The sequence below is a fragment of the Pristiophorus japonicus genome, chromosome 2 (assembly GCF_044704955.1).
Source record: "Pristiophorus japonicus isolate sPriJap1 chromosome 2, sPriJap1.hap1, whole genome shotgun sequence".
Lineage (NCBI taxonomy): Eukaryota > Metazoa > Chordata > Chondrichthyes > Pristiophoridae > Pristiophorus > Pristiophorus japonicus.
In genome coordinates, this window is record NC_091978.1 from 181,537,917 (window position 1) to 181,559,811 (window position 21,895).

Consider the following 21,895-nt stretch of genomic DNA (forward strand, 5'->3'; position numbering starts at 1 on the left):
CCGCCCATTGCCGCCGACATTCCTCTTGAAGTTGCACCCAGTGCCACTTTCCATTTGGTGTGGAGCGGGCGGGAGGGGAGAACCGCCGGGAACCACCCGCTGACGTCAGCGGCTGGCGAAGTGGCGCAAGTGATCTCCTGCCCGCTGAGATGCCATATTGGTGCGGGTGGGAGTTGACGCTATAACCATTGGCTGGAGGCTGCTCTATCCCCGACGGGGAGTATAAAGAACTGAAAAAAAAGGGTTAGTAAACATTATTTACATTTTTTCTTTACAGCGAATTACCTGGATGGAGTCGCCTGAAGGTGTTGCAATGTTTTTTTTGATGATGATTTTCCTTTTCAGGTCTTCGACCCTCCGTGGGCCCGACTCCATCCTCGGCGGCACTTGGGCGGCAAGCGTCTTTCCCGCCGAGATTGGGAGCTCCTGCCGGCTGCCGCCCAGATTGGCAGCATAAGTCCCTCTTTTGCCACTCACCACCCTATCAAGGACCTTTTTGATGAAAACCCTGCCCAAAGTACTGTCAGGTACCTCGGCGGCCATCGGTGGACAGGGGCCTTTACCAATTTCGGCCCCCAAATGTTTTTCAGGTATTTTCCCCAAAGTGAGAGATGATGGCAAGAAATTTAGAATGGAAATTGTAAAAATAAAGTTCTAGACTTGAAATGTAAAACTTTCTAAGTACCATGGAGTTTATTCGTTCAGGACACACCTTATAACCAATTTTGGAATCCCTTTTAAAGTAACAAATTTTTGCTTCAAGGGCAAAATGGTAAAAACGGCTACTTTTCTAGGTGGTAACTGTTGTGTATGGAGAAAGAGTCAGACTGAACACTGTGAGCTCAAAGTAAAATGTGACTATAGTCTTTTATTGCAGGTCTCCAGAGTGCCTCTCCAACCTGTGAAGCCTCCTTAAATACCTGTGCTCCCAAGGAATTATGGGATCCCTTGGGACTCCAGGGGTGAGCCCTCTGGTGGCTGTACAGAGTAAATACAAGTATACATATATAACAACACTCCCTCCCAAAATCAATAGTGTAACTATTTACAATGTGAGTCGATCTGGGGCCCTTCTTGCCCTGGTTGATAGTCTCGGTGTCAAAGCTGGTGTTGTTGAATCATTTGTTGGGCCCTCGCTGGGCTGCTGTGCAGCTGGCCTTGCTGGGCTGCCTAGTGTGTTGGGCCCTGCTGGGCTGCTGTGGATGATGGATCTGCCTCGTGTTCAATCATGGTGCCGGTTGCCACTGGTGTGTACGTTGGGGGATCAAAAAATGTAGGGTCCAAGGTGGGTTGCTCAGGATAGTCCGTGAATCTGAGTTTGATTTGGTCCAAGTGTTTCCAGTGAATGAGTCCATTTGAAAGTTTGACCCGAAACACCCTGCTCCCCTCTTTGGTCACGGCAGTGCCGGGAAGCCACTTGGAACCTTGTCTATAATTTAATACAAATACAGGATCATTGATTTCAATCTCGCATGACACATTTGCACTATCATGGTCTGCACTTTGTTGAAGCCGCCTGCTCTCTACCTGTTCATGTAGATCAGGATGAACTAACGAGAGCCTTGTCTTAAGTGCTCCTTTCATGAGCAGTTCAGCAGGTGGGATCCCAGTGAGTGAGTGTGCTCTCGTGCAGTAGCTAAGCAGGACTCGGGATAGGTGAGTCTGCAGTGAGCCTTCCGTTACTCTCTTCAAGCCTTGATGATTTGCACTGCTCTCTCTGCCTGACCATTGGACGCTGGTTTAAATGGGGCAGATGTGACATGTTTGATCCCATTACGGATCATGAGCTCTTTGAACTCGGCACTGGTAAAACATGGCCCGTTGTCGCTCACCAGGATATCGGGTAGGCGGTGTGTGACAAATATGACCCGCAGGCTTTCAGTAGTGGCAGCAGATGTGCTAGCCAACATTATCTCACATTCAATTCACTTGGAGTATGTGTCTACAACCACAAGGAACATTTTACCCAAGAACAGGCCTGCATAGTCGACGTGTACCCTAGACCACGGTTTGGAGGGCCAAGACCATAAACTTAGTGGCGTCTCCCTGGGTACATTGCTTAACTGCAAGCATGTATAGCATCTGTGCATGCAGGACTCTGTCCGCATTGAAACTGGGCTACCACACGTGGGATCTAACTTGCATCATTACGATGCTTGGGTGGGTACTGTGGAGGTCATTGATGAAGGTGTCTCTGCCCTTCTTGGAGACCACTATTCGATTGCCCCACAGAAGGCAGTCTGCCTGTATAGACATTTCATCTTTGCGCCGCTGGAACAGCTTTATCGCTTCCTGCATTTCCACTGGGACACTGGATCAGCTTCCCGTGAAGCACACAGCTTTTGACTAGAGATAATAAGTGGTCCTGGCTTGTCCAGGTTTTGATCTGAAGGGGAATGACGGGTGATTGCTAACTCTCAAATGCTTCCATAACCATGGCTAGATCTGCGGGCTGCGCCATTTCCACCCCCATGGTGGGCAATGGCAGCCTACTGAGAGCATCGGCGCAGTTTTCTGTGCCCTCTCTTTGCAGCCGGTCTAGCTTGATCTCTACCCTTTCTCTCATCATGTACGGTATTGCTCTCGCCTTGTGATGGATGGGTCGCGCCCCCGGAAGTAGGTGGATCTGTACTTTTGCTCCTTGGAATTTCCCGATGCCTGGTTCGAACAGCGAAGGAAATTTGTTTAAGACCTCGGCACACGAAGTGTCATCAGCGTCCCAGTTCCAGCGTATCTTTCCCAGCCAGCTCCTACTGAGCAGTGTGGCACCATCGCCTGGTATCACCCAGAGTGGTAGCTTGTGCACCGCTCCATCGTAGGAGACCTTTACGGTAGCACTGTCGATTACAGGAATCAGTTCTTTCGCGTAAATTCTTAGTTTTGTGCGAACTGGAGTTAAGACTGGCCTTGAGGCCTTGCTGCACCACAACCTTTCGAAAGTCTTTTGCCCATGATGGACTGGCTCGTGCCTATGTCCAGCTCAATTGATATCGGGAGTACACTTAGTTCAACATTCAGCATTATCAGGGGACAATTCGTGGTGAATGTGTGCACCCCATATACCTCTGCCTCCTCGATCTGATGCTCTGGTTTGTCGTGATCCTCCGTGGATCTGTCCTCCTCTGCAACATGGTGGTTTGCAGGTTTAACAGGCTTTGCAGCTTGCCTGCAGAGTCGTTGGAGATGTCCCATTGTTCCACAGCCATTGCAAACATACTCTTTGAATCAGCATGAATGGAAACAATGACTTCCGCAGCGCCAACAAGGTGTTAATGGCCTTGCATTCATCACCCTTGATGGTGGACTCTGAGACATCTGCGGACGTGTAGCTGCTGTATGCGTGGCCTGCACTGTACGTTATGATTTGAAAACAACATCACTTTGTTCACAGTACTTGTAGCAGCACTTGTGTGCTGAGAGATTTGCTTCATATTGTCACTGGTGGCAAATAATGCCTGGGCTATTGCTATGGCCTTACTCAAGGTTGGGGTCTCTACAGTCAAAAGTTTGCGAAGTATGGTTTCGTGGCCAATGCCAAGTACGAAAAAGTCTCTGAGCATGTGCTCCAAATGTCCTTCAAATTCGCAGTGTCCTGCAAGGCGTCTTAGCTCGGCGACATAACTTGCCACTTCCTGGCCTTCAGACCTTTTGTAGGTGTAGAACCGGTACCTCGCCATCAGAACACTTTCCTTCGGGTTCAAATGCTCTCGGATCAGTGTGCACAAATCGTCGTACGATTTCTCCATGGGTTTCACTGGAGTGAGCAGATTCTTCATGAGGCCATACGTTGGTGCCCCACAGACAGTGAGGAGGATCGCCCTTTGTTTTGCAGCGTTCTCTTCCCCATCTCGCTCGTTGGCCACAAAGTATTGGTCGAGTCGCTCCACAAAAGTTTCCCAATCATCTCCCTCCGAGAATTTCTTCAGGATGCCCACTGTTCTCTGCATCTTTGGTTCGCTATCTGTATCTCATTGGCAGTTGTTGTGTATGGAGAAAGAGTCAGACTGAGCTCAAAGTAAACTGTGACCTTAGTCTTTTATTGCAGGTCTCCAAAATGCCTCTCCAACCTGTGAAGCCTCCTTAAACACCTGTGCTCCCAAGGGATTGTGGGATCCCTTGAGACTCCAGGGGATGAGCCCTCTGGTGGCTGTACAGAGTAAATACAAGTATACATATATAACAGTAACCATTAGGCAGACAAATTATGGGCATGATGGAATGTTAACATTTCTATGGAGTAGTGTTGTAATGTCTACTCTTTGTGAGCTTCAGTGAACCAATCAGTGTGACATTTGGAAATCTTGTAGACCAAAGTCATGAGCCGATGAACCAATTGGAAAGCCAGTGATGCCCAGTCTTGTCCTTTTGCTTGCAGTAATGTGGCAAAGTAGGAGGCAGCTGCAGTCTCCATTTGCAGCACAATACACAAGATGTAATGATTGGATGACAGAACTGCAAGGGAATAGCTGCATAGGATATACAGGACAGAAACATGCTATTTGGCCCAACCAGTCTATGTCTGCGTTTATGCTCCACTTGAGCTTCCTCCCATCTTTCCTCATCTAACTCTATCAGCATAATCCTCTATTCCTTTCTCCCTCATATTCTCCCTTAAATGCATCTATATTATTTGTTTCAACCGCTCCACGTGATAGCGAGTTCCACATTCTCACTACTCTCTTGGTAAAGAAGTTTCTTCTGAATTCTTTATTTCATTTCTTAGTGGCTATCTTATATTGGTGGCCTCTAGTTATGCTCTTCCCCACAAGTGGAACCACTCTCTCTGCATCCACTCTATCAAAACCTTTCATAATTTTAAAGACATCAATTAGGTCATCCTTTTTTTTTCAAAAGCAAAGAGATCCAGCCTGTTCATCCTTTCCTGATTGACATAACCCCACATTTCTGATATCATCTTTGTAAATCCTTTTTGCACCTTCTTCAGTTCCTCCATATGCTTTTTATAATATGGTGACAAGAACTGTACATGGCACTCCATTTGTGGTCCAACCAAGGTTCGATACAAGTTTAACATAACTTCACTACTTTTCAATTCTGTCCCTCAAGAAATAAGCCCAATTGCATAGTTTGCTTTTTTTTTTAATGGCGTTATTAACCTGCATTACTACTTTTAGTGATTTGTGTATTTGTACTTCCAGATCTCTTTGCTCCTCTACCGCATTTAGGGCCTAAAGCTGGTGAGAGCTGAGGCCCGCCCATTTCTCAGCGGTTTTCAGGCGAAACTTCAGTTTTTGCCACCTGCTGCTGCTGGGGCCAGCCGGGCAGGAGTTTTGCCGCGGTTCTGTCAGCAGCAGTGGCAGCGGCAGGCAGCGGGAGTCGGCGGCCGTAAGCGAGCGTGAGCGGACCGCGGCAGCGGTGGATGGTAGGTGCAGGCCTCTCGACTTGGCAAACATCGGAGGCCGTGCACAAGATTTGGGATTTTTTTTGTAGTTTCTTGTGGGCAATGACATCACCTTTGCCGCGATTCGGGCTGATGGCACAGCTGCGCATGCTCATAAAAGCTCGCTACTCGCTTGCACCTGCCAGTTGCAGAGAGGTCATACTTGGAGAGAGAGAAACAAAATCATCACTATCAGCCCGCCATCGAGGGAATTTATAATGAGTGCAAAAAAAGCTTCCAAGAAGTCTGAAGGAGGGAAGCCCAGAGTTCCCAGGTTAAATGAGGAGAAGCTGGAGGAACTTGTTTTTGAGGTGGAGCGCCATGATAAAAACCTCACCCGGGATGGTCGTGGCAAGCCTCCACCACCCGAATATAGACGCCATTGGAGGGAAATTGGTGAGGCCTCAGTGGGCAACATTGTGTGGGATGGAGACCAGTGTCGGAAACAATGGAACGATGGGGTGGCATCAGCAAAATAGTGAGTAAACATTTATTGTTACACTCCTGGACTACTCCAAAAGGTTCTGTGGCAGTTATGTCTGCGTGTGTGTGTATGTGTGTGTTTTGCAGGAGCAAAATGGGAAAGGCTGCAACTATTCTTTCTGCAGAAGAAAAGATCAGCCAATGCATCAAGCCTGAGTGGCACGAGACGGGGCTCACCAGATGTCATCGAGTTGACCAGCCTAGAGGAGCGTGCCTTGGTGTTGGTGGTGGACCACCCCCCCGTGCCATCACAAAGGGTGCTACAGATCCTGTGCTACAGCATTGTAAGCTTACACTAATCTCCGGTCTGCGTTACACTCATGTCATGCAAGGTCATGCAATGTTAAGTCCAAAGCCGTTTAACGCACTGTGTGTCAGCCATTAATGGTGTGCTCATGTAGCGATGGAAGTCCTTGAAGTAAGAATGTAAAATGTTACGGATCACATGTTAGCATGAGCAACCCCACATCCCAGCTGTACACCTAAATGTTGTCCTCTACTTGCAGATGTTGATTTGGACAGCCCCGAGCAATGCACCCCATCTACCTCTGACACCCAAAGGTAGTGTGTGACACCAACGCCTTCCACCTCGATGTTGTCAGCAGTCCAGCACACCAGTTCCTTGCTTCACCTCCAATCCCCCCCCTGCCCCAAGATCACCCATATCCACTGCATCCACCTCCGCCACCCAGAGACACGAAGACCAGGAGAGCGAGGAGGGAGAAGTGCCAGTGTTCAAACCACATGAGTTCAAGGAGCTGCAAGAGGAGGACTCCAGCCTCCTGACATGTGTGCCACCTGTTCGGCCAACATCGGTGTCGGGGTCTGACCTTTTAGGATTCGAAACAGACGTCCCAGGAATAAGTGTTGGGAGGCACAGAGGCTGTGCCGGAAAAGCCACCAAGCCGCAAGCACCCAGGATGATGCAACAATTCGAAGCGGATGCTGGACGGCTCACAGCAATTTAGGAAATGGTCCAGCTGTCGAGGACAAGCGTCGACCGAGCTCGAGATTTGCTGCAGACCATGGCTGGGATAGCTGCCAGCATCCACATCTTTGCTGAGCAGCATACTGCCAGTATGTCGTGGCTCACAATTCCGGTGGAGCGCAACACCGACTCTGTAGATGCCATGTGGCAATCGATGCTTTCGGGCTTTGTCATGCAACCTCCTGAGCCCACACCATCGAGGCCGACAGATCCCGAGGAGCCAGAGATGCCAACGGCCTCCATCTTGCCACCTACACGCTCTCCAAGACGAACACAGCAGTTACCCTCCTGCACAACGCCATGGAGCAGTGACGGTGAGGGGCAGGGGAGCAGGTCGCCGTGATGAAGGTGCAGCCATGAACATGACGATGGGCCTCACATCGAGGGGGGGGTGGTGGAAGAGAGGTGGTGGTAATGGGTAGAGGGGTGGGTGTTGGTGGTGGAGATGTTGTTGACTCTTCATTAAGTTGTAGCTATTGTTTCACATGGATCGTTGTGAATGTGACTTGAGTGGTTTCTGAGATAATGTGCATATGTTGAATTCAATTGTTTGTATCTTCTGTCACTTTGGCATGCTGCACTATTCAATACAGTCACGTTGTTCACCTACTCTTGGTTAGTGTCTCATTTTTACATCATCTGGGGTACCAGCTGAGAAACTGACAAATCTCCTTCAGGTGTACTGCTGGCTGAGGAATATCTTGCCGTCCACATATGATTCAACTCTTTCATGGGTGCTGTCATCAGGCGATTACGCTACAACACATAAGGGTGACCAATGCAGGAAGGCTGCCATTGAATGAGAGGCAGTAGCACAACTTGGAGGGCACACATTAAGGCTTGTGTTTTAGTCCACATTTTCTTAGGTCCAACATCGCGGAAACCCACCCCTGATATGATATGTTCCTCAGTGACATTGCAGTCCATTATATATCTTTTTCTGTCTTATTACTTGAACTCATGCTGTTTTCACTATCACATCCTGCCGCCTGACAGAGCATTACATGATTTTACTATTGCCTGTATTGTGTTCCTAACACAGATGAGGTTGCACACAGGGAGGTTAAATAACAGTGACCTCAGTCTTTAATAAGACATTCCAGAGTGAGGAACAGGCCTTCGTGGCTGGCTTATATACAGTGCTCCCAAGGGATGCTGGGATCCCTTGGGACTTCAGGGGATGAACTCCCTGGTGGCGGAACATGGGAGTACATGCTTTACAGAGATACAGCATCATTCCCCCGCCAAAGTCAAAGTGAAAACTATTTACAAGGTGAGGCGGTCAGGAGCCTTTCTTTCCCTGGTGGACCGCCTCAGTACAAATGTCTCTTCTGGTGTGTTGGCTGTGCCCTCACTGGGCTGGCGTGTTGTTGGTCCTGCAGGGCTGCTAGATGAGCCTGGCCTTGCTGGGCTGTTGGGTGTGATGGGTTTGATTTCCTGGTCCGGCGTGGTATCGTTGACCCTTTGGGTGTGTGTTGTGGGCTCGAAAAAAATGGTGTCTGCTGTGGGTCATTCAGGGCAGTCTGTGAACCGCAGCCTCGTTTGGTCCAGATGCTTTCTGCAAATTTTTCCATTGTCTAGTTTGACTACAAACACCCTATTCCCTCCTTTAGCTATCACCGTGCCCGCGATCCACTTGGGACCATGTCCATAGTTTAGCACATACACAGGGTCATTCAGATCAATTTCCCATGACACAGTGGTGCGACCATCGTTTAGATTTTGTTGCTGCCGCCTGCTCTCTACCTGATCATGCAGGTTTGGTGAACCAGCGAGAGTCTGGTTTTAAGTGTCCTTTTCATGAGTAGCTCAGCTGGGGGCACCCCTGTGAGCGAGTGGGGTCTCGTGTGGTAGCCGAGCAGTACTCGGGACAGACGGGTTTGGAGTGAGCCTTCTGTGACTCGTTTAAGGCTCTATTTGATGGTTTGTACGGCCCGCTCTGCCTGCCCATTGGAGGCTGGTTTAAATGGGGCCGAGGTGACATGTTTGATCCCATTGCGGGTCATGAATTCTTTAACTTCGGCACTGGTGAAACATGGCCCGTTGTCACTGACCAGTATGTCAGGCAGGCCGTGGGTGGCAAACATGGCCCTCAGGCTTTCAATGATGGCAGTGGCAGTGCTTCCTGAAATTATTTCACATTCAATCCATTTTGAAAAAGCATCCACCACCACCAGGAACATTTAACCGAGAAACGGGCCCACATAGTCGACATGGATCCTCGACCGTGGTCTGGAGGGCCAGGACCACAAACTTAGTGGTGCTTCTCTGAGTGCGTTGCTCAACTGAGCACACACGCTGCATTGCCGTACACAGGACTTAAGTCAGAGTCGATACTGGGCCACCACATGTGGGATCTGGCTATTGCTTTCATCATTACTATACGGGGGTGTGTGCTGTGGAGATCTGAGATGAACGTCTCCCTGCCCTTTTTTGGTAGCACTACGCGGTTACCCAACAACAGACAGTCTGCCTGAATGGACAGCTTGTCCTTTCGCCACTGGAATGGCTTGATTGGCTCTTGCATTTCAACGGGGATGCTGGCCCAGCTCCCATGCAGTACACAGTTTTTTTACTCGGGACAGCAGAGGATCTTGGCTGGTTCAAGTCCTAATCTGGTGGGCCGTGACAGGTGATTTATCATTTTCAAACACTTCCATGACCATCAACAAGTCTGCGGATTGCGCCACCATCAACAAGTTTGCAGGCTGTGCCATTTCCACCCCCGTGGTGGGCAATGGTAGCCGACTGAGAGCACGGTGCCTGGCCTGTGGCGGATGGTCTAGTTAGAAATTGATAGCGCGAGTGCCCACCTTTGTATGCGGGCTGTTTTCAGCGAACAGAGATGTGAGGGGCTTGTGATCGGTTTCCAGCTCAAATTTGAGGCCAAACAGGTACTGATGCATTTTCTTTACCCCGAACACACACGCCAATGCCTCTTTCTCAATCATGCTGTAGGCCCTCTCAGCCTTCGACAAGCTCCTGGAAGCATAGGCGACAGGTTGCAACTTCCCCGCAACGTTAGCTTGTTGTGATACATACCTGACTCCGTACGACGACGTGTCACATGCTCGCACAAGTCTTTTATACGGGTTATACAATACAAGCTGCTGTTGGAGCATAACATGTTTCTGGCTTTCTCAAAAGCAATTACTTGGTTTTTTCCCTGTACCCAGTTCTCACCTTTGCGCAATAACACATGTAGTGGCTCTAAAAGGGTGCTTAATCCCGGTAGGAAGTCAACAAAATAGTTGAGGAGTCCCAGGAACAACCGCAGCTCCGTAACGTTCTGTGGCCTGGGCACGATTCTGATAGCCTCTGTCTTGGTGTCTGTGGGCTGAATGCCATCCGCCGCGATCTTTCTCCCCAAAAACTCCACTTCTGTTGCCATGAAGACGCATTTTAACCTCTTCAGCCGCAGCCCTATGCGCTCCAGTCGCTGGAGGATCTCCTCCAGGTTTTGTAGGTGCTCGCCGGTGTCCCGACCCGTGACCAATATGTCGTCCTGAAAGACCACCGTGTGTGGTACTGACTTGAGTAGGCTCTCCATGTTTCTCTGGAAGATCGCTGCAGCTGACCGAATTCCAAACGGGCATCTGTTGTAGATGAACAGGCCCTTGTGCGTGTTGATGCAGGTGAGACCCTTCGAAGACTCCTCCAGTTCCTGCGTCATGTAGGCCGAAGTCAGGTCGAGCTTGGTGAACGTCTTGCCTCCTGCCAACGTCGCAAATAGGTCATCTGCCTTAGGTAGCGGATATTGGTCCTGTAGCGAGAAACGATTAATAGTTACTTTATAAGCGTCGCAAATCCTGACCGTGCCATCACTTTTGAGTACTGGAGCAATCAGGCTGTCTCACTCGCTGAATTCCACTGGGGAGATGATGCCCTCACGTTGCAGCCTGTCCAGCTCGATTTCCACTCTCTACCTCATCATGTGAGGTACTGCTCACGCCTTGTGGTGAATGGGTCGTGCCTCTGGGACCAAGTGGATCGGCACCTTCGGCCCGGAAAAGTTTCCAATGCCAGGCTCAAAAAGGGAAGGAAATTTGTTAAGAACCTGGATACATGAGGCCTCATTGACATGTGATAGCGCTTGAATGTCATCCCAGTTCCAGCGGATTTTGCCCAGCCAGCTCCTTCCAAGCAGTGTGGGGCCATCGCCCGGGACAATCCAGAGTGGCAATTCGTGCACCGTGCCCTTGTAGATGACCTTGATCACGGCGCTGCCCAGGACAGTGATAAGCTCTTTGGTGTACGTTCTCAGTTTCGTGTGGATGGGGCTCAGGGCTGGTCTGAATGCCTTGTTGCACCACAGTCTCTCAAACATCTTTTTACTCATGATGGATTGACTTGCGCCAGTGTCTAGTTCCATGGCTACAGGTAAGCCAATCAATTTTACGTTTAGCATTATAGGTGGACATTTCGTCGAAAATGTGTGCACCCCGTGTACTTCAGCATCTGCCTCCTCTCTCTGAGGCTCAAAATTGTTTTGATCTACCATGGACCGATCTTCCTCTGTCACGTGGTGATTAGCAGGTTTTGCAGAACTTGCAGCTCATTTGCAAACTCGTTGGAGGTGCCTCATTGTTCCACAGCTCTTGCAAACATACCCTTTGAAGTGGCATGAATAGGCTGAATGGAAGCCTCCACAACACCAAGAAGGTGTGAATTGCCTTGCATCTGGGTCACCTGAGGCCTGCTGGCAGTTGCAGACCCATGGGTTCTGCCCTGTACATTTCTGCTCGCAAACACAGTTCCAGTTAATTTATGAACATTGCTAGCAGTTGTGTGCTGAGAGATTTGTTTGGTGTTATCACTGGTGGACAAAAACGCCTGTGCTATCGCAATGGCCTTACTGAGGGTCGTTGTCTCTACAGTCACAAGTTTTCGTAGGATGGTCTCATGGCCAATGCCCAGTACAAAAAAGTCTCTCAGCATTTGCTCCAGGTCGCCATCAAACTCACATTGTCCTGCAAGTCGCCTTAGCTCGGCGTCGTAGCTCGCCACTTCCTGACCTTCAGATCGCTGGCACGTGTAGAACTGATACCTCGTCATCAACACGCTCTCCCTCGGGTTAAGCTGCTCCAGAACCAGTGTACACAGCTCCTCATATGACTTATCGGTGGGTTTCACCGGAGCCAGAAGATTCTTCATGAGGCTTTAGGTCGGTGCCCCGCAGACTGTGAGGAGGAGCGCTCTCCTTTTTGCAGCGCTTCCTTCTCCGTCCAGCTCGTTGGCTACAAAGTACTGGTCCAGCCATTCGACATAGGCTTCCCAGTCCTCACCCTTTGAGAACTTCTCCAGGATGCCCACAGTTTGCTGCATCTTTGCGTTGGATTCGTATTCTCGTCGCCACACAGATGAGGCTGCACACAGGGAGGTTAAAGTAACAGTGACCTCAGTCTTTAATAAGACACTCCAGAGTGAGGAACAGGCCTTAGGGGCTGACTTATATACAGTGCTCCCAAGGGATGCTGGGACCCCATGGGACTCCAGGGGATGAGCTCCCTGGTGGCGGAACATGGGAGTACATGCTTTACAAATACATAACAGCCTATATTCTTTGACATAAGCTCATACCATCTGTGCAATCACATTCTGTCCATAACTATGTTCTGCTTGCAATGGTCTAAAAACCCTTGCAGCGCATCTCCATGGAGCCTTTACTGTGTTTCGAAACTCATTGCCACTTCCTATACCACACCTGTACTTCAACAGAGTACTTTTCATTCACATCTGTGAAGTCATTCTGTGCAGTTTAATGTCGATCTGAGAACTCATTCTGAGTCTGTGATAATGGTGCAGCTAATGGACGCTACCCGGGATGTGCAGCACTGGAGTACTCAGTGCGATTCTCCCTGCTGCCCGATTTATAGCCAGCTCAGACCACCTTTTTACCAACAGTTGTTCTGGCGGGCGGGAGCACAATCTTAGAGGATTGATGGTCGGAGAAAGATACATGTGCCCAAGTACTGAGCAAGTTTCCCTCGCTGTTCGAACCAGGCATCGGCAACTTCACGGGAGCCAAGGTGCAGATCCATGTGGTCGCGGATGCAAGACCCGTCCATCATAAAGCTCGGGCAGTTCCGTACATGATGAGGGAGAAGGTTGAAATCGAACTGGAAAGACTCCTGCGTGAAGGGATCATATCACCGGTTGAATTTAATGAAAGGGCCAGCCCCATTATTCCTGTGCTGAAAAGTGATGGCACAGTCAGAATCTGTGGAGACTACAAGGCTACGATCAACAGGGTTTCGTTACCGAAGGCTGATGACTTACTTGCAATGCTAGCCGGGGGGAAGTCATTCACCAAACTGGATTTGACGTTGGCCTATATGACACAGGAGCTTGACAAAGACATCAAAGAGACTTACGTGCATTACCATGCATAAAGGACTGTTTATTTATCACAGGTGCCCTTTTGGAATGCGCTCGGCTGCAGCAATATTTCAGAGGAACATTGAGAGTCTACTGATGTCCGTTCCCAGAACCGTTGTGTTCCAAGATGACATCCTGATCACAGGTCGTGACTCCGAGGAACATCTGAACAACCTGGAAAAGGTTCTACATTGACTGTACAAAGTGGGACTCAGACTGAAATGCTCGAAGTACGTCTTCCTGGGGAGGAAAATTGCTGCTGACGGCATCAGGCCCATGGACACGAAAACTAAGGCCATCAAGAATGCACCCAAGCTGCAGAATGTGATGGAGCTGCATTCGTTCCTGGGTCTACTCAACTACTTCGGTAACTTCCTACCTAATTTGAGCACCTTATTAGAACCACTGCACATGCTGCTAAGAAAACGCAACAACATGCTGCTAAGAAAACGCAAAGATGTTTTTAGTTGTGGTGGATGCATATTCGAAGTGGATAGAGTGTATAATCATGTCATCCAGCACATCCACAGCTACCCATTGAGAATCTCAGTGTCATGTTCGCCACACATGCTCTGCCTGACATCGTTGTTAGCGACAACGGATCGTGCTTCACCAGTCAGGAGTTTCAAGAGTTCATGAAACTCAATGGTATCAAACATGTAAGATCAGCACCATTCAAACCTGCATCCAATGGGCAAGCAGAACATGCTGTCCAAATCACAAAGCAGTGTATGAAGTGAATAACCCAAGAGTCACTGCAGACCCACCAGTCATGCTTACTGCTTAGTTACAGGACAAGACCACACACGCTTACCGGGATCTCGCCTGCTGAACTAATGATGAAGAGAGTTCTTAAGACCAAGCTATCTCTTGTACACCCTGACTTGAATAATCATGTTGAATATAGAAGACAAAGTCAACAAGGGTATAATGATCGTGCAGCGGTGTTACGCGATATTTCTGTAAATGATCCTGCATATGTTCTGAATTATGGTCAGGGTCCCAAGTGGATCGCTGGTACTGTCATGGCCAAGGAGGGCAACAGAGTATTTATTGTCAAGCTCAAAAATGGGCAAACATGCAGGAAACATATGGACCAGACAAAGCTGCGGCACACAGATGAACCGGAACTGTCAGAGGACGAGGCAATCGACGACCAACCAACCTACCCCCAGTCATCAGAGGACTCAGTGCTCATCAGTGAATCAGGACTTTCAATCACTGACATGTTCAATGAAAATGGACTTTCAATCCCTGACATGGCCATTGCCACTCCCACCAGGTCAGCCACCCAGCCACCAGTCACAACAGACTCTGAACACTCACCCAAGGCTGGAGTTGAACTGAGACGGTCAACCCGGGAGCGTAAAACACCGGACCATCTCAATTTATAAAAGACCGTGTTAATATCTCAGAGGGGGTTATTGTCATGTATGTACTTTTGGGATCATTAGCGACTAGATAGCGTCACTATTGGAGTCTAACGGGTCTTTTTCTGAGGGCAATTTCCCCCCCTTAATATCTTGTTGCAAATTGTTGCAGCCCTCCTTAGCATTGACTACGTGCCCCGATTTGGTGTCATCCACAAATTTAGAAATTGTGGTGTAGAAATTCCCTACCTTATGGTCACCCATTAACACGGCGTAATGTAGAAAAAGCGACTGCCGCTCTTATACCAGCTGGTGGCAGATCCCAAAATCTCCTCCATTTTCGTGGTCCCATTAGCATTGCTGGTAAGTAGTATTGTCCTAGAAAATAATAGCGTTTTGATGATGTCCACGCCGACTTAACCTCACCAAGGCGAACTTTGACCTTAGCACTGAAATCAGCTGGGAAAATAAGCACGGCAGGTAAACCCATCATGCAAACAGGCTGACAGAGGTGGTGTCAGCACTTTGTAAAAGGACACACACATCTTTTATTTAAGCTTTTTGACTGGTTTTAAATTTTTTATTGAAGTAGTAGCATGTGCAATACATGTTAAAAGTTTTTAAGTGTATATGTAGTGCTGCTGGAGGCTTTCAAGGTCTCAGATGGTAAAGGAAGGCCTCTGAGAAGACAGAAAATGGTGTGAATACTCAGCAGGTCAGGCAACTATCATGAGACGATCGACAAGGGAGCGTAAAGCCCCAGATCATCTCACCTTGTAAATAAGTATACTGTTGACTTCACAGGAGAGTGATGTAATGTATTTAACCTTGTGTAACCTGTATGACACCCGACCACCAGAGGGCCCACCTGTTGGCGTCCCAAGGGATCCCAGCATCCCTTGGGAGCACAGTATATAAGCGGGCCATCCACGAGGTACCTGCACTCTGGAGTCTTATTAAAGGAGTTAAGGTCACACTTGCTCATTGTGCACAGTACTCCGTTTCATCCTTTATTATGAGTGTACCACATATGAACATACGAACAATGATGGACTGGTAAAGACCATCTGGTCCATCAGCCTGTCCCACACAATTCCGATATCTTATGTATCTTAACATACGCACTCCACCCCAACCAAAATCATGTGATCTCCTGGGAGAGGAAAAAACTAGATTAGAAACCTAGGCTAATTTGGGAAAAAAAATCTGGGAAATTCCTCTCTGACCCATCTAGGCGATCAAAACTAGTCCAGGAGCTCACTCTGCCCATTAACTTCCCTGCAGTACCTACCTTTTGTAAGAGGTGCTCTCCGTCGCAGCCAGAAGCAAATCCAGCTTTTGCTTGAAGGAATTCAGCAAGTCTGCATCCAGCACATGAAAGGACAGCTTGTTCCAGCGGTCTACTATTCTCTTGGAAAAGAATGACCTCCTGATGTCTAATCTAGACCTAGCCCTATACAACTTAAATTTGTGATCCTTGGTCCTGCCTAATCTATTTCATTGAAACAAACTGTCAGGTGGAACACCGTCTATTCCTTTCATTATCTTATTAATCTCAATCATATCCCCCCCATAGTCTATGCTGCCCCACGGTATAGAGTCCCAACTCTTTTAGCCTATCTTGATAACCAAGATGCTTTAGACTTGGAGTTAGTCTAGTTGCCCTCTTCTGCACCCTTTCCAGAGCCTCAATATCACCCACCATGTGAGGAGACCAAAACTGGACACAGTATTCCAACTGCAGCCTGACTAAGGTCTTGTACAAGGACAAAACAGTGTGCCTTGTCTTATACTCAATTGTCCTATGGATACGTCTAACACCCTATTTATTCTAGCTATTGCTGCACGGCTTTGCTCATGTACCTTTAAGGATTTATGCACTAGAATGCCCAAATCTCTTTCTATCTCCACCATCTTTAATGCCTTTCCCTGGAAGGTGTATGAATGTTGAGCATTTCTGTCCACATGCATAATACTGCACTTATCTAAGTTATACATAATTTTCCAGCCTTGAGCCCAGTCTCCCAACATATTAAGATCTGCCTGAAGCAGACGAGCATATTTTACAATTCTAACACTCGCACAGATCTTGGTATCATCAGCAAATTTGCTAACTGTGTCCCAACCCCAAAATCCAGATCATTAATAAAAATAGTAAAAAGCAATGGTTCCAACACTGATCCCTGCAGGACACCACTGGTAACCAGTCTCCAAACAGATCTAAATCCATCTATATCAACTCTATGCCTGCGCCCTGCCAGTCAGTTCTGAATCCAAGGGCCTGGATTTTCGGTCTTCTGTCGGCTCTCTTAGCGGTGGTAAGCACTTCTGGGCAGGCAGCCAGCTTCCAACACCCCACCGGGACATTCAGTACCGGTTTCAAGAGGGTTCGGAGCATTATCACTTGGAAGAGGCGAGCCGCTGTGCAATGCCCCTGGTTGCGACACCGACTCGATTTTTGGCTGCCGACCGATCTGTAGTGTTTCGTAGAGTGCCCTGGTGGGAATGCCTGTGGATGCTGGCGTTCCAAGCTGTAGCGGCCGCAGTGAGATAAGTAATGTCAACCTCGGGTAAGTGTGATTGTTTTTTTTTTAGATTTATGTTGTGGTGTTTTGAGTTATGTATTGGGAATGTTTTTGGTGTTTTTTTTCCCCCGAGGCCTCTCTGAGGGAGCTCCGAGGCCGGCTGTTTAGCTTGGGATTTTCACTTACTCAACCGGCCCAGTGCCTTAAAAGAGGTGTTGTGAGAACCGTTTAATGCTGTGGTCACTGTTGCCCAGATGTTCCCCCACAGGGAGGCCTGATACGAGGGCAGTCTCACTGCTAAACACCAGATCCAATATATGATTATCCCTAGTTTCTTCATTAACATGTTGAGTCAGGAAACAGTCTTGTATATTTTCAATACATTTTTCAGCTCTACTTCTCACCACAACAGCAGGTAAACCATCATCATCATCATCATAGGCAGTCCCTCGAAATCGAGGAAGACTTGCTTCCACTCTAAAAGTGAGTTCTTAGGTGACTGACCAGTTCAATATGGGAATTACAGTCTTTGTCACAGGTGGGACAGATAGGGAAGGGAGTCTGGTTTGCCGCATGCTCCTTCCGCTGCCTGCGTTTGGTTTCTGCATGCTCTCGGTGACGAGACTCGAGATGCTCAGCTCCCTCCCAGATGCTCTTCCTCCACCTAGGGCGGTCTTTGGCCAGTGACTCCCAGGTGTCGTGTCACTGGATGCCAGGAAAATTTAAATCACCCACCAGCCAGAGGTGGCATTTTATATTAAAAGCATTAGTGATCTGTTTCCATAATAACTCATCACGTTCAGGTATCTGACCCAGGGGCCTTGTAACAATTATTGATAATTAATCCCTGCTAGGTCCACTTGAACCCAGATAGCTTCAGCTGTACCTGATGAGGCAATATCAAGTCTCTCTCTAGCTGTTAGATTCTCACTGATAATAGCAACCCCACCTCCCCTTTGACCTACCCTATCCTTTCTGAAACCCTTGTAGCCCTTTAGGTGATTTTCTGTGCCATCAATTTCATCAAACCATGTCTCAGAAATACACAATGGGGGAAATATTGCGGTTGGAGGCTTCCTTCGTATGAATGCCGCCGACCCAAAAAAAATCTACAGAAGTACCTGGTAATCTCAGAGGAATGTAGGATCCCAGTCGGAAGCCTATATTCATTGCGCAGCGCATGGGAAGATGCCTTTCAGATATGTATGTACAAGCTGGAATCATTTGGGCCGAGACCACCAATCACAATGCAGTATTCTCATTAATAAAAATGGGAGTTCTGTTTGTACAGACTCCCATTCCTATTAATGAGAAAGTCCCCATAAACATCGAAACACAGCATAATAAATAAATAAAGCACCTCACATATTTAAAATTAATTGAAATTAAATGTAATTAAATGATTTAGAAAAATTTTTTTTTGGAGATTTCAAAAAAATGTGTTTTAATAGTGTTAAAAATAAACTTATGTTAATGGACAGGGTTTTTAATATAAAAAATTAGTGTTTAAATGTAATTTTTATATGTTTTAAAACTCTAATACTGGTAAAAAGTAAGCTAAGCGCCTGCTTTTATCAGACGTAAAAGTTTGAACGAAATTCGCTGGGCATAAATTGGGCAAATAGCCCAATCTCTCCCATTCAAAAGGCCTTCACCCAGGCATGCGGAGGATCTGTCAAGAGAAATCTTGACAGATCGAAAAAGTCGGTTTTCGATGCATGTGTATTGCTCCCCGAAAACCAGCATGGGTTCGTGCGCACTTCGTATGGACCCGGTGAGGCTGGACTTTTCGAATAACATGTCTCATCATCATCATCATCATAGGCAGTCCCTCAAATCGAGGATGACTTGTTTCCACACCAAAAAGTTCACAGATGTTTCAATGAAGGACCTAATATTCCAGGTCCCGAACTAAATCTTGAAGGGTGGAAGATGCCTGTGCGTGGATTTTTTTAACATATGGTGGCCGTTGCACACCAACCACCAAACGGGCTTGACAGAGCTAGGTCTAACATGTCTAAATTCTCCAACACAGCAGAGGATTGCAATTCTAACAATTTGTAGTTGGTAGGAGATGGCTTTTGACGATGCATTCCCTGACCTTGACTACTGACTTCTTTGGGCACTAGAGCCAGATGGTTGGGGTGATATTGCTAGCAGTGACGGCCTTGGTGATGTGGTCCCACATCATTCTTTCTAAAGGGCTTCCTGGCTCATACAGGTTACAGGATTTCTCTTGTAGTATTGGCCCCCTGCACAAAGCTGGAGTGCTGTGTGTGGGACTCTGGGTGCCCCTTCCTTGGCTTGCTGAGCCAGTTGTGTTACTGCTGAAGCACTTTTCCATCTTTTGAGGTTCGGAAGGGAAATCAGCTTTAAATGCTGAAGACTGCCATTTGGGACTTATTTTTAATGTATATGTTTTTTTTGAAAGGCAGTAAGGGCTGAAAGTGCATTTTTTCATTTGCTTATAATTTTTTAACAGGTCTGAATGCATTGCCCCTTTAATTCATAGCCCTTTTAATTGCCCACAATTCTTTGCGAACTGCACAGCCTCGCTCCCAGAGGCTGCAAGGAGCTGCAACGCCACTGCAGGACGGAATATTCAGGTCGGATGCCTCAACCAACACCACCAGGGGGGCATTGAATGATAAGTTAGCACTGGGCTAAAAATCTTTAGCCCCCTAGCACAAATGTTTGCCTGGTAGTGTAGCAGCCATTTTCAGCAGTCGTAAACCAAGCCTGCGGTGACACCGGCAGATATTTGTCGATGTCCAATTTCCAGGCCTGTGTTTTTGATTCCAAAGTCTAAATTGTTAATATAAATTTTGAACAACAGTGGGCCCAGCGCTGACGTTTGTAGGACTCCACTTGCCACCTTCTGCCACGTTGAATATGCCTATTGTCTACTCTCTGTCATGCAGCCAGCTAGCTATCCATTCTAATACAAAAGCAGATGCTGGAAATCTGAAATAAAAACAATATTTATCTGGAAATACTCAGCAGGTCCGGCAGTATCTATGTCCGGAGGCACTTTACAGGAGCGCTATCAAACAATATTTGACACAGAGCTGCATAAGGAGATATTTAGACAGATGACCAAATGCTTGGTCGAAGAGGTAGCTTTTAAGGAGCATCTTAAAGGAGGAGAGAGCAGTAGAGAGACGGGTAATTTCAGAGCTTAGGGCATCGGCAGCTGATGGCATGGTGGCTAAAGGTGGAGTTATTAAAATTGGGGACTCATAATAGGGAGGAATTAGTGGAGGGGCGAAAAAAAGTGGACCCAGCACTGACCCCTGGGGGTCACTTCCAACCTTTCTTCAGTCGGAGGAACACCCATTTACCTGGGCTGTTTCCACTACAAGAGATGCTGGGTCAGCTTCAACATCTAAATTATACGGGAAAGAAGAACGCATTACAGCTCAAAAATACAGTTCATGCCATTAACTAACCGTTAAGCTAGGCTTAATTGTTGCATTACCTACACAGCGCACTTTAGAGAAAAGAATTCTTCTTCTGCTAAGTGCAATATGGGTCGGAGCAGTGAATAATTGAGAAATGTGTGCAAAGCCGATCTTTTGATTTCTGAATTTCCCTTAATTACCATTCACCTCAGTCTTTATGTTGACATAATTTCCTGTCTCAGAGAGCTGTGGAAGCTGGGATATTGAATAAATTTAAGACAGAAATAGACAGTTTCTTAAACGATAAGGGGATAAGGGGTTATGGGGAGCAAGCGGGGAAGTGGAGCTGAGTCCATGATCAGATCAGCCATGATTTTATTGAAAGGCGGAGCAGGCTTGAGGGGCTATATGGCCTACTCCTGTTCATATTTCTTATGTTCTTATGTTCATATGTATTATCAAAAACCATCATATTCAGCATGTAAAGTTTACGGACCTTGTTGACTTTGTTTTTCATTTCACTTCAACAGGGTTTTGCTGAATTACATTTAATTCCATTCAACATATTGGGGAAGTTTCTGAGTTTGCACTATTGGCTAGGAACTTTGCCCAGTGGGCATTCCCATTGGGAAATCTTGGCAGCGGTATTCTTTTTGTTTTACTTTTAGTTGTTAATGCGTTGACCTTGGAAATAAATCTACTGTGGTCATCACGGCACTGAAGCAGTATTCACACAGAGATACGATTATTTAAATATTAAAGGTTCTGTAAGAAAATCAATTCTAATAAAAATGGTCCATCAGGAGAATCACCTTTTAAATGAGCACTGTATCATGCTGCCAATTTTTATAGATACAGTACTGATAATGACATAAACCCTTTGTGGTGTTTTGACCATTTGAGAATTAAGACGTGTATTTTTTTGTGGATGGTTATTAGGTCTTTCTTAATTTAAAAATAGAATGCTTTTAGTTTCCATGAGTGGGTTAATGTTATGACTGACAAATAAAGTTGTAAGTGATATATGACCAGCCATAGGAGCTTAAATAAAATTGCATTACAGGAGAATGTATTTAATTTCCTGATTGTGACTTGAGTTCAAAAATCAATAATCTTTTCTCTTTATAGATCAAGAAAATTGAGTAAGTTAGTGACCATTCAACCATTCTGATATTTCTAGTTTGGAAATATTTATTTCCATATGTTGGTACAAGATGTGTATACACAATTAATGAAAATGTTAAGGAATGCTTTCAGCTACTTGCTATTTAAGGTGAGATGATGAACGTGTAGAAAAAAATGCAGTTATAATTTGACTATAAAAGCAAGCAGTGGGAATTGATCCTTAA

The 21,895-nt window shown here is 46.9% G+C and overlaps 2 long non-coding RNA genes across 2 annotated transcripts in view; both read left to right on the plus strand.

Moving 5' to 3' along the window:
• The window catches only part of LOC139232865 (uncharacterized), a 72,528-nt gene that overhangs the window by 19,902 nt on the left and 30,731 nt on the right, over positions 1-21,895 (plus strand). The gene's annotated exons all lie outside the window — the stretch shown is intronic.
• LOC139232858 (uncharacterized) lies at positions 6,066-6,550 on the plus strand. Its single transcript, XR_011588085.1, has 2 exons — positions 6,066-6,168; positions 6,391-6,550. It is a non-coding gene; the product is annotated as an uncharacterized lncRNA (long non-coding RNA).